The 17,112-nt window shown below is 40.7% G+C and overlaps 1 protein-coding gene across 8 annotated transcripts in view; it reads right to left on the bottom strand.

Annotated features, from left to right (window-relative positions):
- The window catches only part of NCALD (neurocalcin delta), a 347,766-nt gene that overhangs the window by 134,868 nt on the left and 195,786 nt on the right, over window positions 1–17,112 (bottom strand). For 6 of the 8 annotated variants that reach the window (XR_005080846.2, XM_053661077.1, XM_053661073.1 and 3 more), the window contains exon 4: window positions 4,088–4,172. The exons of the other annotated variants lie outside the window; for them this stretch is intronic. The gene's annotated coding sequence lies outside the window, so the exon portion shown is untranslated. The remainder of the gene's footprint in view (window positions 1–4,087; window positions 4,173–17,112) is intronic. 8 annotated transcript variants of the gene reach the window in all.

The following is a 17,112-nucleotide window of genomic DNA, read 5'->3' as shown; positions in this document are numbered from 1 at the left end:
TAAGTCACTGATGATGTTAAGATGCACCATCAGTTCAGTAACAGCTTTTGGGAACATGGCAAAGAAATACCTCTACTTAAACATGTACGTCAATTGTAAAATGTGAACCCTTTTTAGAGATAGTAAATATGCAAAATCTATAAAGTATATTAAGTATGTGAGCAGATACACTAAGCTCTTTTTTTCTACAAAGAAATAGAAAAGTAGATTCAGTATATAAGAAGATACACTAAACTCTTTTTGTAAAAAGGAACAGAAAGACTGAAATACTCTCTTTGTCATCTTTCTCAATCAGCTTAGTCTCAGCTATTCTTCACTTAAGTTTTTACACTGTCCCCTCGACCTGCCGCCACTACTCCAGGAATAGGTCGTGAATTGCTGGGTGGGTCGAAGGACCTCCACTAGATCCTCAGAAACAAGAACAAACTAATACAAACCTCACAGGTTCCCTCTATTTTCCTCCCTTGGGATTTCTCCGAGTCTTTGACTGTGCATTGAGTACTGCAAAGAACAGCTATCCTAGCACCGCTAGAGCATATGACTTCATTTAACTAAACAAAGAAATAAACACACTTAGATGCAAGGCAGACGATACTTGAAATTATTTTTAAATTCCATCAAAAAGCCCGTGATGCCACTTACACACACATAAAAAAAAAACCTTAGTATAAAACCTAAATATTCGCTTATTGGCATATTATCTGCTTGTTCCACTGGAAGTTAAAATCCATGTGAACAGGGATTTTGTCTGTGTTTAAACGAGTGAATGAATGAGTGAATTTCTTCTTCCAAACAGCAGAGTCATTATACGACTGCAGCCTTCTTTAATTTTCACACTAATCTGAGGAGGTAATAGGACTCACTTCATGTTATTAACTATACATGTCCATTCATTCATTCATTCCCCACTAAGTCTTTTATGACCTGCCCCTTTCCAGGTTTCCCTCACATCACGCCCCCATGGCTACCAGCAACGCTGGCCTTGGTTCAGTTCCCAGGAAGGTCCGTGCTCTTCTGTCTCAGAGCCTCTGCCCAGAACGCCCTCCTCTCCCTCCCCAACCCCTTCAGGTTTCTTCAGGAAGACTTCCCTGACCACCACTTAAACTGGTGTAGTGCCTGTATTAGATAGTTTCATAGTTTCTTGTGTTTGGTTTGGTCTGGTTTTTAATTATAGTATCTATCACAGTTGTAAAATATATTTGTAGAATTATTTGCTTGATGTCTTGCCCCGCCCTGTACCACTTGCTGTAGGCAGAAGCCACATCTGCCTTCCTCCCCATTCACAGCCCCATCGTCTAGCACAGGGCCTGTCAGATAACAAGTGCTCAACCAATGTTTATTGAATGAATACATGAATTGTGTTTCTAGGAGCATAATCTGTCACCAAATATATGAGTCCATGTTCTATTGTACTGCTCTTCCTCGGACTCAAGGTAGGTGCATACTCAATACTTCTTGGTGGAGATCATCATTTATCTCCTGCAAACTACATTCTTGGAAGTCTGCATGGCCCTAAAAGAACTTGTTGCAAAATTGCTCAAAACTCAACTGCTTTCTATTCTTTTTTCAACATACTAATAAAAGAGCAGTTTGCTTTTTCCTTTTTTCCACTTAATGTATTAGCTGTTCTGGCACTAAGAACATAACCGGGTGGAAAATGGTGGTCAGGAAATCAATTATTTGGATAATGAGTATTAGTTTCTATGTCTGTATTTTAAAACACCTGGAAACAGATTTTAATTATCCTCTAAATATTTGACATCTTGTACTCTCAGCCTCTGAGATAATATCCTCATTGCTGTTCCTGAGTGAAAGATTCTCAGTTTGACAAAACAGGTGTTTTTGTTAGAGAAGAAATTTTGGAACATGGAAGACACAGAGTAGCAAACTCCTAAACTAAGAGGATCAAAACAATATTTTTTAAGAGGAGGAGGGAAGAAAGAGGTCTTTAATGCAGGGAACTGTAGAGAACCATAATTCCATATGATCCCATATGTGAAGGAGCTATTCACATAGGAAGCCTTGGGGAAGATATGGAATTCTTGAGGAACCAGATAAAATGATTGCAACCTAAAGAGCTAAAGAGAGACACCACCAAGACAACAGGAAGTCAGAAATAATTATAAACCTGAATTTTATTTGTATACTTCACCTTAAAATAGTTTCTTTACATACATCTTCCCTACCTATGATTACCAGGACCTCCATTGCTAGGCAATTTTTATTCAAGTGTGTGGAACCCTTCAAACAAAATTCCAGAACTCTCAGGAAATTGGGGCAGAAGTTGCTAACTGAAGCCATCTTCTCAGAAAGCCCATTAAAGGAGTCACCCTCATCTTGGCCTTGGTTGCTCCTTTCACAAGCTAACAGTAGTCAGACGGGGGCTCATTCACTGCCTCAGAGCTTTTCTGTCCATTTCTCATCCCAGTTGTCCTCCTTTGGGTCTGGCAGACGCTTCAGATCAGCAGCCCAAAGTTCTGCAGCCTCTTCTTGTTCCACATAAACCAGAGATGAAGCAGAGCATATTTGGGGCTCACACGAGAAGGGCCTCCCCAGGGAAGGATCACCTGACCCTGAGATCACCAACACAGAAGAGAGACCTGGGTGCTGGAGGAGGAGCTGGAATGACCAGAAGCCAATAGCAGCCATACCGACTCTCTACACCTCCAGGTCAAGGGAAAAAGTTCTTCTGTTGAACTGTACTCCTGCTTTACTGTCTTTTGGTGCTTTCTTATTATTCTTCAGTTGAAATTAGAAAGATCTAAGAAACTAACTCAATGGCTATGATTATATTCAGAGTTGTGATATTCATGAGTAGTTCCACCAGAGCACTATAAGAAGCAGCCTCTCAGGGGTCTCATCCCTACCAACTTAAATGCGCAATTCTGTCTTGGCCTCCAGGAGAAATGCGTTGGGGCTGAGACTTAATTCTCAATGTCAAGAAGAGGAAAAAAAAAACCTTTAGACTTTACTTAACACAACTTCAAATATTTCTTTACTGTTCCACAGATCTCAGAGGGCTGACCTACCAAATTTGGAATGCAGATTTTTCACTTTCACTTTCTTATGACATTCAGACGAGCCGTGTTGCTCAGCAAATACTACTCAGCCGTAGAGAATGGAAGGGGGTAAAGGAAGTGGGAAGAGTGAAGTACATTTATGTTTCATTTTAGATCAACTTATCTCCCTCCTCTGCAAGATCAGTAAAATACAAAACAAGGTTGGATTCTTGCCCATGTTTATTTTATTTCTGTCATTTTATCCTCATATAAAACTACTTGGCCAAGTAAATATTGGACTAATATTTACGCTTTGTTTACAAACAGCCCCTCAAAAGTATTACCAGGACCTAAGCCATATTACCTTGCTTCCAAACCTTGGCTGGCTCTCATCCGGGGCCAGGAGCATATTTTGAAAAATATCCACAAAATTTATATACCAAATTTCCCTTTCTGAAAAGCCAATTTCCTGAATATTCCATGAGGTGGCTTTTGAGACCCACATCAACACACTGAGAAAGTAGTAACGTTCCTGTCTTAACAGGATATGCACGGCTGTGGCTGCTGCCATCCCGACGAAACCACAGTGGGATTTCAGAAGAATGTTTTCTGAATTAGAAAACATCCTTTCTACTTGCTGCCCAGTATCCACTTAAATTTTCCATACCAAATGAGTAGACCTAGAAAGTAAGGAGGGGAATGGACGTGTATGTATAACTTTTTTTTTTTTTTGCCAGGAAGCAAGACAGGTTTTTAAATGATCGGTTATCTTGTTTTGTTTTTTAAGTAAATTTCTTATACTCGAATAAGGTTTCTATTTAATCAGAGTCACCAGAGAAGAGAGCAGAATATTATACAAATTTAGACTGGATCCATAGTTTTCTTTTTCAGTAACATTAATTTATCAAGAGCTAAAAATGGAAATATATACCTTAGGGCAAAGCTTTAAGCTAGTATTTTCTATTCGCCAAAGACCAAAACATATAAACAGGCAACAGTCTCACTAGAGGGCAATAACTTTGCATTCTGAATCATAAGTCACACAGTTTGAAACTCAGGCATTAAGAGAGGTGAGAAGAGTAACTCACAGTACGCAGTCGAGTGTAGCCTCGGTCCTGGGAGCCTCCCACAGTATCTCGAGATTTTATCACCAGCAGTTCTGCAGCCCTGCAGCTGAGACCATTCATAATCAATGACTATTTTACTTGCAGATTTGACAGCTCAGTTCAGCAGTTTATATAATGCTGTTGCATTTAATTTTTCTGTAGTTGCCTTTACAAACAGGAAACAGGAAACACACCTACAAGAACACTGACATATTTCAGTCTAATTGGTCTTTGTCTGCATCACAGTGGGTGATAGGTACAGTCCCCAAAAGATCAGGACTCATGTCCTGGCATTTCACAGTCTAAAATCTTTTAGACAGGTGTTATGCAAGCAATTTATTCCAGGGAAGAACAGGCATGCTTAGTAACATTCAAGCTTTATGGCCTTAATCCTGGAAGGACTATAAACTTTAGGATAAATTTGTGTATATATACAAACATGTATGCATTATATATATACATAACTATGTAATATATATTACACAAGTAATATATAGTATACTTATATATATTATATACTTACTTATATATTATACTTATATATTTAAGTAATATATTAAAGTATATACATTATTTAAAATAATAAATAACATTAAAATAATGTATATAACTTTTCCTGAAATATATAGAAACTATCATTCAGCAATCTTTTGGCTATAAATATCAGAAAACCCAACTCAAATTCACTGACACAAATAAATAACAAAATAAAAATAAAATATTTTGGTTCATTGAACCGTGGGGGGAAAACCCCAGATGCAGGGTTGGTTTCAGAAGCCAGAGGTTTACGCTATCATTTGATTCTCTGCAATTTTCTTGGCACAGGTGTTTTCTGTAAACTGACTTGAACTTCCAGCTGCCTCCCTCATGGAACAAAAAATAAAGGCTACAGCTGTTGAAGACCACACATCCATCTTCCAAGGGGACAGCGCAGCGTGCCTGCCATGTCAGTCCAATGGAGGTGCTCAGACTGCCCATTGCTAAGCCAGTCACCAAACTGTGCTGACTGGCTTTAAATTAAGCAAGGTTTATCCCTGGAGGTGAGGGTAGAATCATGCCAAAGAACAATCTCATGGAAAGACATTCAAGATACTGTGAGGAAGGGAAAGGGTTGAGGGGAAGAATACTGGGGAGAAAATCAACAAATGTGCACAAAAACACCATTCAGCAATAAGCTGGGTCTGAAGGTTGGTGCTTGAGGATGTGCGCCCAGGAAAACACTGGCTCTGGGGTTATCCGAAGATGTCTGAAAGAGAAAGAACTGAGGTTCAAGAGACGATTGCCCAAGTCTTTACACTTACTCAAACTTCCGAGTAACAGTAGATTTGCTCTCTGAGAAAATAGCTCAGCATCTTTCCTCCTTGTTTATGAAATACATTTTAGGGTATATAAAGTGCTCTTACATTGATCTTCCATTTGTCACCACCAAGAGTCTATTTACAGCACTTCCTCATATCTGGCACAGCATGTTTGGCTACCAGGGAAAAATTACCAGGCATACCAAAGGGCAAAAAACACAATTGGAAGAGGCAGAGCAGAACCATACATGGCAGAGAAGTTGGAATTAAAAGATGACAGGACTCGCATGACGGCTGGAATAATTTACTGAGCCAAAAGTCAAGGCAGAGTCACAGCCAAAAATCAATTCCAGAGGATTAAGGACTTAGTTATGAAAAGCAAAATATTAAAACTTGAAGAAAAAATATAAAACATCTTTCTGACCTCTAAATGGGGAAGGAATTCTTAAGGCACAGAAGTATTAATCATAAAAGGAAAGACTGGTCATTTTCTTACTGTAATATTAAGATCTGTTTATCAAAAGAAAACAAAAGATTTGCCAATATCTGTGACAAGTTTGCAACATGTAAAATCAACAGAAGACCAGTATTCAGGTCATATAAAGAAATGTTACAGACAAGTAAGAAAAAGACAACACAATAGAAAAATGAGCAAGAGATCTGACACATTGTTCCAGAGGAGAAAAATACAAATGGCGAATGAACATATAAAAAGGTGAACAACCTCATTGGTAATAATAAAAGCACAAATTAAGCTGATGGTAGGAGTATAAATTCACATGAACACTTGCAAACAATTTAACCTTGTCTTATGAATCTTACCAAGATGAATGTTTACAAATCCTCCAACTGAGCAAATTCCCCACCAGCACCACTACCTATATTCTCCAGAGAAACTGGTATATTTGTACAGGGAGATGTGCACAGTGTTTTTAACAGCTTTACTCAAAATAGCAAAAAGCTGTATTTAACACAAATGTCCACCAACAGGAGAGCAAATGAATTGAGCTATAATCATCCAATAAAATACTAGACAACAGGGAAAAATCAGTAAATCACAGCTGCACGCAACAACTCAGGTACACTGTAGAAATCTAATGAATGTAAAAAAAGCAAGTATCAGGTAACTACACACAAATGATGACATTTCTTAGTAAATGAAGCTCAAGGTCATCAAAACCTAAGAATATTTCTGTGTCAGCAAATGCACATGGAATACTGTTTTTTACAGTTCTATAATCATTTTATCACATGGAGATTCATGCAGCCCCCATTGGAATGAAGACACAGACCTGCCCCTCACTGCACAAAACTCCTTCTCATGCCATTCTGCAGTCAGACCCACCCCCTCTGCTCCGCCCCTTATCTCTGGGAAGCACTCACAGCGCTCCATCTTTTCTTTGGGTCATTTCTAGAATGGTAATCAGTTGAACCATACATTATGTGATTTTTTGGTATTGGTGTTTTTGTTTGTTTGTTTGTTTACTCAGCATAATGCTCTCGAGATCTGCCTAAGTTGTCGCATCCAACAGTGGTTGTTTCCTTTTATTGCTGAAGAATATTCTGTGGTTCGAATGTATCACAGTTTCTCTGACCACCATGCTACAACATTTTAGTTGTTTGGGACTATTACAAATAAATCTTCCAGGAGAAACTGCACACTGGTTTTTTGTGGATATAAGTTTTTATTTCTCTAGGATAAAACACAAGAGGGTGATGCTGGGTCATATGATAGATTTATGTTTAGCTTTTTTAAAACTGCCCAACTTTGGGACAACTGTAATGGCATAATCAATAAAACATAATGTAAAAGACCCTGCCCAACTATTTCCGAGAGCGGCTATACCATTGTAACCAGCAGTGCGTGAGAGATTCAGTTTTTCCGCATCCTTGTCAGCATGGGCATTCTTGCTATTTTTTATTTTAGTTTTTCTAATAAGTGTGTAGAGATAGCTCATCATGGTCCTCCTTTGCATGTCCCTAATAGCTAATGGTGTCAAATATCATGTGCTTATTTGCCATCAATATATTCTTTTCAGTAGAATGTCTCCTTATATATATATTTTTGCTTATTCTCTAATAGAGTTGTTTCCTTTTTAACTGTTGAGTTTTGAGTTCTTTGCACAGTGTAGATATGAATCTTTCATCAGGTATGTGTTTTGCAAATATTTCCATCAGTCTGTAGCTTATCTTTTCATCTCCTTTAGAGCCCTTCATAGGGCAAATATTTTTAATTTGCATAAAGTCCAATTTATTTATTTTTTCTTTTAGAGATCATGTCTCTGATATCATGTTTTAAGAACTCTCATGCAGTCAAACTTCTAAAGTTTTCTCTTATGTTTCATCCAAACATTTTATAGTTTCTGTTTTACATTTAAATCTACAAACTATTTTGTGCTGTACAAGGTGTTTTTTTATTTGTTTGTTTTGCCTATGGATACCCAATTGCTCCAGCACCATTTGTTGAAAAAAAAAATGTCTTTCCTCCTCTGAATTGCATTGGATCATTGTCAAAAATGAGTTGGCTCAGCTTGCATGTGGCTATTTCCAGGTTCTGTATTCTGTCCCACTGATCTGTGTCTATTCCTCTAATTCTTCACAGTCTCGACTATTGTAGCTATCTAATGTATCTTGAAATCAGTAGAGCAATTGATCCCACTTTATTCCTCTTTTTCAAAATTGTTAGACATCCTATTATAGCATTTTCCCCTTTTTATATGCATTTTCAGGATAATCTTGTCTGTATCTAAAAAAGTCCTTGCTGAAATTTTTATAATAATTGCGCTAAAAGTGAATATCAATTTGGGGACAACTGGTGTCTTTACTATGCTGAATCTTCCCATTTATAAATATGGCCTGTCACTCCATTTATAAATTAAGTTAGTAATTTAGAAAACTCTCCAGACAATTGGCAGACCCAAAGAGTTTCACTGGAAAATTGTACCAAATATTTAAAGAAGAATTAACTATTAATCCTATAGATCTGCTTTGATTCCTTTCACTGGCATGTCATTTTGGATATACAAATTGTGTGCATGTTTTATTAGGCTTACACATAAGTATTTCATGTTTTGAGCTATTATAAGTTACATTGCATATTTAATTTCAGCATCCATGTATATGGATGTACATTGCCAGCATATGGGGATACACAGGGGGGATTTTTTTGTAGATTCCATTGGACTTTCCTAGCAGATCTCATGGCATCTGCAAAGAAGAGCAGATGTTTTTTCTGATCTGTACGCCTTCTGGGTTCTCTCCTTCCTTTATTCCACTTTGTAGAATTTCCAGTACTTGATAGATGAGAGTATTTGATAAATATTCTTTTTTTAAATTTTATTTTGAATTTATTTTTAAATATTTTATTTATTTTTAGAGAGAGGGGAAGGGAAGGAGAAATAGAGGAAGAGAAACATCAATGTGTGGTTGCCTCTCACAACCCAGGCACGTGCCCTGACTGGGAATTGAACCAGCGACCCTTTGCCTCAGAGGCCTGTGCTCAATCCACCAAGCTACACCAGCCAGGGCTGATAAATATTCTTTATCAGCTTTAGGAAGTTCCTCTCTACTATTTTTCTGAGAGGTTTTTTTAAAAAAAAAAATCATGAAGAGCTAGTTGAATTTTGTCAAGTGATTATTCTGCTTCAATTAGTGCAATTGCAATTTTTTAAGATTCTGTGGTGGACTATACTGATTGCTTTTCATATAAAATAGCCTTGTATCCCTAGAATAATCTCCATTTTGTTGTGGCATATAATTATTTTCATATTCAATATGCTGCTGAATGCTGTTTGACAACACTTCATCACAGAAAACTTGAGAGTCGTGTTGTTGTCTCAAGTGGTGCTGTCTTTTTTGAACTGTGAGGTCAGAGTAGCTTTATAAAATGAACTGGGAATTATTCCCTCCTCTTGTATTTTCTGGAAGAGATTTATAGGATTAACAGTTAATTCTTCTTTAAATATTTGGTACAATTTTCCAGTGAAACTCCTTGGGTCTGCCAATTGTCTGGAGAGTTTCTAAATTACTAACTTAATTTCCTTAGTTATCCAGCTATTCAAATTATTTTATATTGTGAGTTATGGTATTTCATGCTTGCCGGGAAATTGTCCTGTTTTATATAAGCTGTGAAACTTTATTGTGGAGAGTTTTCTGTAAGAATTCCCTCGTTACTCTTTTGATGTCTGCCAGTCTGCACTGATGTTGCATTTTGGAGTCCAGTTTGGTGATTTGTGTCTGTTCTCTTCTTGCCAGTGTTGCTAGAGGTTTATCAATTGTTGATGTTTTCAGAGAAGGTGTTTTTTGTTTGATCTACTTTATTGTTTTTCTCCTCTCTATTTTATTGAACTCTGCGCTTTATGAGGTCCTCCCTGATACTTCCTTTGGGCTTATTTGGCTCTTTTTCTTTAGCTTCTTAAAAAACTAGTTTCTGGAAAAGAAAACTTGGATTATTAATTTGAGACTTTCCCTCTTTTCTAATCTAAATATTTAGCACTATAAATTTTTCTTTCAGTTTCAATTCTTTTAAATCTGATGAGGTCTGATTTATGGTCTAGCTCAGCATGCATTCTGTGGTGCTCGAAAAGAATGTCTTTTCTGCTGCCGTGGGTGGATTCCATCAATGTGAGTTAGATCTGGCGTTACTGCATTATTCTCTGCACTTGTTGGTTTTCTGTTTAGTTGTTCTGTCGATTGTTGAGGGAGCAGTGTTGAAGTCTCCAGTTCTGATTGCAGATTTGTTCATTTCTTCAGTCTTATCAGTTTTTACTCCACGTAGTTTCCTCTGTTGTTTGGTACATGTTAAGGACTTGCATGTAACATATGCACATTCACCGTGTCGCTCTGGCGGACTGGCCCTTACTTATCCTTACGTAACATCTCTCTGCAGCCCTGGTGGCCTTGTTCCCTTGCTCCAAAGTTTTCCATACCTGACTTTCATGCAGACACTCCTTCTAGCTTTGGATGAATGTTTACTTCGCATGTCTTTTTGCATCTTTTAATTTTCATCCTCTTCTATTATTCTACTTTAAGGTAGTTTTTTTTGTGGATAGCATGTGGTTGGATGGTTTTCTTAATCCACTGTGTCAATCTGTCTTATATTTTGTATATTTAGACCATTTACACTTAAGTATTGATATATTTGGCCTAAGCCTGATGTTTTACTTTTTGTCTCCTTGTTCTCTATTTTCTCTTTTTTTTGTTTTCATTTCCAACTTCAGTATGGATACTCAAACATTTTTTAGAATTCTGTTTTTATTTATCTAGGTTTTTTTAGTACAGCTTTTTAAATAGCTCTTTGTATAGCTTTTTAAAGTCCTCATCTGAGGATGCGTTTTTTATTGCTTTTAGAGACAGGAAGTGGTGGGGAGGGAGAGAGTCATCAATGTGAGAGAGAAAGATGGGTTAGCTTCTTCCTACATGTGCCCTGAAGAGGGACTGAAACTATGACCGAGGTGTGTGTCCCGACTGGGAATCAAACCTGCAAAATTTTGGTGTGTGGGACAACAGTCCAACCAACTGAGCCAACCAGCTGGGGCTGTCTAGCTTTGTTTAATATCTGCTTTCCATATTACATTAAATGCACATACCTCATAAAAGTGTCTTGTTGATATCATACCAGTTGAAATAAAATCCTTACCTCACTCTCTATCCCCTTACTCCCCCTTATTTATAAAATAATTTTCTTAAATATTTTCTCTGCATAGATTGACAGTCACATCAGACAGTGTAATTTTTTCTTCAATATTACACATAATTTGGATCACTTAGGAAAAGGAAAGTTAATTGTATATATTCCCATTTTTACTCTTTGCATTATTCTTTCTTTCTCCTGATATTTTAAGATTCCCTCTCTTATTGCTTCATTTTTTAGAGAACTTCCTTTGATATTGCTTCAACTTAAGCTGGGAATATTGCTGGGGACAAATTTCTAGGTTTTCCTTCAGCCGAGAATGCCGGTGCCCTCTTCTTCTTTCGGAGGGATATTTCCCCCGGATTTAGAATTCCAAGTCGACAGCTCTTATCTTTCAGCATTTAGAGAACATTCTGCCACTCCCGAGGGCCTCCGTGGCTTCTCTGTCTAATTGTTTTGCCCGTGTAGGTAAGTTCTAATTTTTTTCTCTTTCTGCTTTTAAAATCTTTTCTTTGACATTATTTTTCAGAAGTTTGACCGTTATGTGCCTGAGTGTGGATTTCTTTGGGTTAATCCTGTTGGGTTTTTACTCAGCTGCTCGATGCTATAGGTTTGTGTCTTTTGTCACATTTGAAACGCTTTCAGCCATCGTTCCTTCCAATCCTCTTCCAGCCTTGTCCTCTCTCTGCCTCCAGGATGTCGGTGACACACGTGTCGGCCAAGTTCCGTATCCCCATAGGTCCCCTGAGGTTCGTCCTTTTTGTGTTTTTTCCACTTTCGGTCTATTTTTTCTGCTGTTTGGATTGGGTATTCTATCTACAACTTCACCGATTCTTTTCTCTGTCCCCTTCATTTTACTTTTGAGCCCATTCACTGAATTCTTTTGATTTCATTTATTACCACATTTTTTTCAGTTTCTAGGAAACTAAAAAAGATAGTAAGATTTAAAAAGACCACAAAACTCAAGTGAAAACGTTTTTCTTCAGCTGTGAGAGGAAACAACTCTCTTTTGCTTTCTAATCCACGAATACATTAGTAAGCAGGCAAGGGGTCCAACGGCCACGCCGACCCTCGCGACTCACATTTGGCCTGGCCTCGAGTCCACTCAGTGGCCCTTTGTGAGTTTCTCTCCAGGGCAATGAGGCTGCTCTGGGTGTGGCTGCCTCCAGGAGACGGGCCTGGCAGTAGAGGCAGGAACAAGCAGTGTTTCGGCAGTAACTTTCCGGGCTACTACGTATCCTGTGGCCTTTTCCGCACTGTCCTACCTCTCCTTACATCAGCCCTTCGGCTCACTCAGATCCCAGAGTCTTGCATGGATTTTTTTTTTTCTCTCCCTGTGGCTTTCTATTTGTTTGCCTGGCTTCCAAATCACCCTGCCTCTATTATGACATCTGTGCCTGTGTGGATTCTCTACCCGCTGGACCTAATTAAACACCACGCAGACATTTCAAAGGACTCACTGTCACCAACAATTTTGTTGCCCTCGAATGCCAGTGGAATTCAGACTTCTTTTCTCTTCAAGCTGGGGGTGTGGGAGGTCGATTTCATGGGCCCACAGTCTCTCCTCTCTAGGAGATGTTTCTTTGAGGCTACCAGCTGCTCGTTACACATGCTCCTTCCATCCCGAGCCCAGCACACAGGAAGAAGGATGGGTGCGAGGGCAAATGAACACTGAAAAGCTTGATAAATACTAACAAATACTAAAATAACTAAGCAGAAGTAGTCTACCTTTAGGAATTTCCTTTGTTTCTCTGTGTTGCCGAGGAGGAAGGCGAGAAGGAGGGCTGTGGAGAGGGGCTGGAAGTACTCGTGTTCTCTGGGGGTGGGGGCACTAAGAGCTCCCCCAGGCAGATGGCACCCACCCCGCCCCTCCCCGAAATTGCAGTCTCTCTCTCTCTCTCTCTCTCTCTCTCTCTCTCTCTCTCTCTCTCTCTCTCGGCTTTCTCAGGCTTCTGCAGCTTGGCAAATGGCTCTCTCCTTGTGCTGCAAATGAGAAAAAGAAGCTGAGAGACCGCAGGCTGCTTTGCTCCTCCACCTCACCCTCTCCCCCTGCAGAGCAGCCTGGCCATCTTTTGACCTAAGCTCCCAGAGCGCCGAAGGTGTCTGAAATCAATGTGCACCACCTGTACATCCGTGAGTCCCTGGTGTGCTGCTGGGTGTGACGGGGCACAGCCATTAGCACTCCGTTACACAATCTGCATGGTATGGACAGGAATGCACAGACTAGAGTTCTTTGTGCCCCCAAAATGTCCTCTGCTGGGCACTCTTGCTGTCCCCCCACCCCACCCCACCCCACCCCACCGCCAGGACCAGGGGCGTGGATAAACGACCCTGATCTTTTCATGGCCAGAGTCTCCTGGCTTAACAAAATTGAGGAGTGAAAGTCTGTTCAATTCTGTTTCTGTCATTTTCTTTTCCCCGGTGAGCCATTTAATGATGTTATGAATCGATGCCGCTCACTAGAGCTGGGGACAGACACAACACGAGGGAGCAAAATGGTTCCTGCTTGGATGACTTATGCAGCCCTTTCGAGCTCTTGTTAGATCTGTGAAATCAGAAGAGGCAGAATGTGTTGAGTCTGAGTCTTCTGTCATTGACCTAATCCCTCCCCCATAAATGCAATCTGAATATCATGGTCAGATAGCAAAAGGAAATAAAAAGCCTTCCTTGCTCTCCCCTACTCTGAAAACCTTCACATCTTTATCATCACCCCCTCTTTCCTTCATTACCAGGAGGAAGAGGGAGCACCGGCCGGGCAAAGGTTAATGCCTCCATTTCTGTCCCAATTCTCCCTCCCTCCATCACCCAGAGCTCGCTCACTCCCCATCCCCATCACTCCTCTTGCATCTTCAGGACACCACTTCTCCAGGCTCCTCTGCAAAGCTGGAGGACGAGCTCAGTCTCTCTAAGCCTTGCAAAGGCCTTTTATTTGTCTACCTTTTACCATCCCATCTCCCTCCTTCTCTCCTCCATACTGCCTGAAAGAAGGGTCTACACTCGTTATTCCCCTCTCCCTTACTTTATTCACTCCTTAACTCTATTGCAACTTGTCCTCTATCTGTTTTCTCCAAAGTCCCTAGTGATGCCCAGGTTGCCAAATGCAATGACCTCGAACCTTCTGCTCAACCCTCCCGAAATCCACTCTGCCCTTGGATTCCATGATGGTGCAATAGCTTAGCATTCCTGGGACCTATCTCTCTGTTCCATACTCTTCCACCATCTCCTCTTCTCCTGGCCATCCCATAATTATGGGATATCCCCACCGTCTAGGGTTGCCCAGACTTAGCAAATAAAAACACACAGTGCCTGGGTAAATTTGAATTTCAGATAAAAAATGAATACTTTTTAGTAAAAGTATGTCCTAAATATTATATGGGACATTCTTATTCTTCAACATGATACTTTATCAGCCTGAAATTCAATTTTAACCGAGCATCCTGTATTTCATCTGGCAGTGCTACCATAGTTGTTCCTTCAATATTCATTTCCTCTAACTTCTTGATTGATGTTTCTATGCCCACAGCTTCAATAATTATCTTTTCTCAGATAATTCCTAAATCTTCATCTCTAGCACCAACTCTCTCTCTCCCCGCCTCACATTTCTCTGTTTTTCACTGCATATTTTGCAGAATCTTGAATTCATTTTATATAAAACCAATCTTATTTTTGACCCTCAAATCTACTTCTCTGCCTGGCTTCTCTGTTTTTATGAATGCCTTCTGCAGCCCCCCAATCACCTCGACTCCAAATCCAGGAGCGGCTGAATGTTCACGAGAGTCCCATGAGGTTTGATTACGTTCTTCTGTATGAATGAGGAAATGAAGGCTCACAGACAGAGACTGTAGACAACATTAAAGCCAGGCTGAAGCTTCCGGCTCCATCACATTACCTCTCAAGAAGCGAACATTCTGAACATGATTAAGACACTTTCTGGCCTTCCTAACTTACATTTGCACAGAACCGTTCACATATAAAGATTTGTTTAATGCTTCATCTCATTTGAGGTTTATGATCATCCTGGGAGGTGAAAAATCTCATATTTAAGACATGACAGCACGGACTCATCAATTCCAGTACATGAGTGAGGACATACTCAGAAAGGTTAAGTAACGTAACCCTAGGTCATCAGTGGTAAAACTAGAATTAAAAAGTCAGATCGTCCGAGGTCTGGAGAGCTGTGCTTTTCAACACATCTGTTCTACCCAGAGGAGCATCACCAGTGTAGGCAACTTTGACCAAGATCACCCAAGTGTCTACCACGGTGAGCCCCCCAAAGGAGGACTATCTGGGGCTACAAGTCAGAACACAAGAGAAGGGGCCCGAAGTGTTGAGCTCCACCTCCTGATGAGGAGGGTCTAGGAAAACAGGGGCATCGGAAGCAGGGAACAGTGTCACCTCTAGGCAGTTAGGGGGTTCGTGGGGGAGGTTAGGAGACCCTGGAAGGACGAAGCCATGAAGAGGCACAGAAGGGAAGGCCAATCTCGGCCTGCTTTACCACTTTACTGAGGACCATTCTTCTTGGTGCTGGGAGCCATTGTAATTGTAATTTAAACGATTATAATTAAAGCAACTTCTGCTCGATCCCCAACCCCCTTTCTGGATTCCATGTTTCACGAAAGCAAAAGGGACTATTTCCAATTTCCAGTTCCCACTTGTCTCAGGAGCCACTGTCATTGTGTGATCAGGAGCAGCAGCATCTGAACACAAAGCCCAGAGGAAACCATTCAGATGGAGAAGAAAGAACAGCAAAGTAACAAGATGCGGGAGCAGACGGAAGGGGCAGGAGGCACGCGGACGTCGTTTCCATCCCAAATATGGAGAGAAAAGGGCAAGCACTGCCTTTTGGAAATAAATCGGAGTTCATGTTACTCCGGGCAACTTCTAAGGAGGCATCAGCGCACCCGAGAAGTCGCGCCGGGTATTATATCTCTGTAATGAGATGCACAGCAGGCCCTTTCAAGTGCTTAATGTGCTTGAACATGCAAAAGTTTCACAGCTGGTCACAAGCTCCGAAACGCCACATGCCTCTTTCACTGGGAGATGCCACGCTGTGCTGGGATTCCACAGGGCAGCCAGGCTTCCCCCAAACCAAGGGGCTCAAAGACTCTGACAACTTGAACCACTCAAGAACAGAACCGATCCTGTAAACAGCAGGATGCAAGGTAGAGATAAGAAGAGAAAGAAAACACGCAGCTTTTAAAAACCATTGCTTTGGAGAAGGCCGATAGGGTGGGAATACGGTCATCTCCAAATATCGTGGGACAGCGGAAGCTCAGAGAAGTGTGAAATCACAAGTCGGGTGGATGCGCCACAATCCGGTCCACTCTGCCAACTCACCCCTTCGGGCATCAGGCTTGATTCCACCGATTTCTCTCCCAGGGTCATATGTTTGGGCTTTTTAAATTTGTTCCTGTTTGTCTTTCCTTTCATGCACAACCACCAGTATTTTCAAGGCTGTTGCAACTTTGCTAAGTCAAATCCTTTTTCCTTCTGTGACCCCACAAACCACGCTGCTCCAGAGAACCATAGACCACAGGGTTTCCATCTTCCTGGGACTGAATCATGTTCTTGCAGGGAAGATATGTTCACATACTTGCACTGAGTCTTTGTAAATCCTTTATATGATCACTCATATCAGTAGATGTTGCACAGCAAAAATCCAGCATCTTGTGTCTTTCAATCATCTAATCAATAATTAGGCACTGAGTACGTGCTCTCAACAGTGGCCTGGGAATAACAGGAAGGAACTGTCAGCTCCTGGCTTTGAGGACTGCAGAGCCCAAGTGCAGGAGAGAGACTCGGAAACAATGACGAGAAGCGGTGAAGCTACCTTTCCCCCTCTGCCCTGTGGTGAGAATGTGCACGCCAGTGGGCTGCTTCCACACCCAAAATGCCTCTGCGGGCCAACTCACCAGAGGATTAGGTACCTGTGGCTAAGCCGGCACAGATACCGGATGGACCTCATGTTCTCAGAGGAGGTGAGGAGGTTCTCCTCCAACAAGGCCTCTTGCATCCATCCCCACCCCCATCACTGCCTTGCTCTATGTACCTGTTCTCAGCCTCTGACATCCAAACTG

This window comes from Artibeus jamaicensis, unplaced genomic scaffold (assembly GCF_021234435.1).
Source record: "Artibeus jamaicensis isolate MK-2021 breed Jamaican fruit bat unplaced genomic scaffold, CSHL_Jam_final scaffold_916, whole genome shotgun sequence".
Classification (NCBI taxonomy): Eukaryota; Metazoa; Chordata; class Mammalia; order Chiroptera; family Phyllostomidae; genus Artibeus; species Artibeus jamaicensis.
Note: the sequence above shows the minus strand (reverse complement) of the source record. Positions and strands in the feature narration are given on the sequence as shown.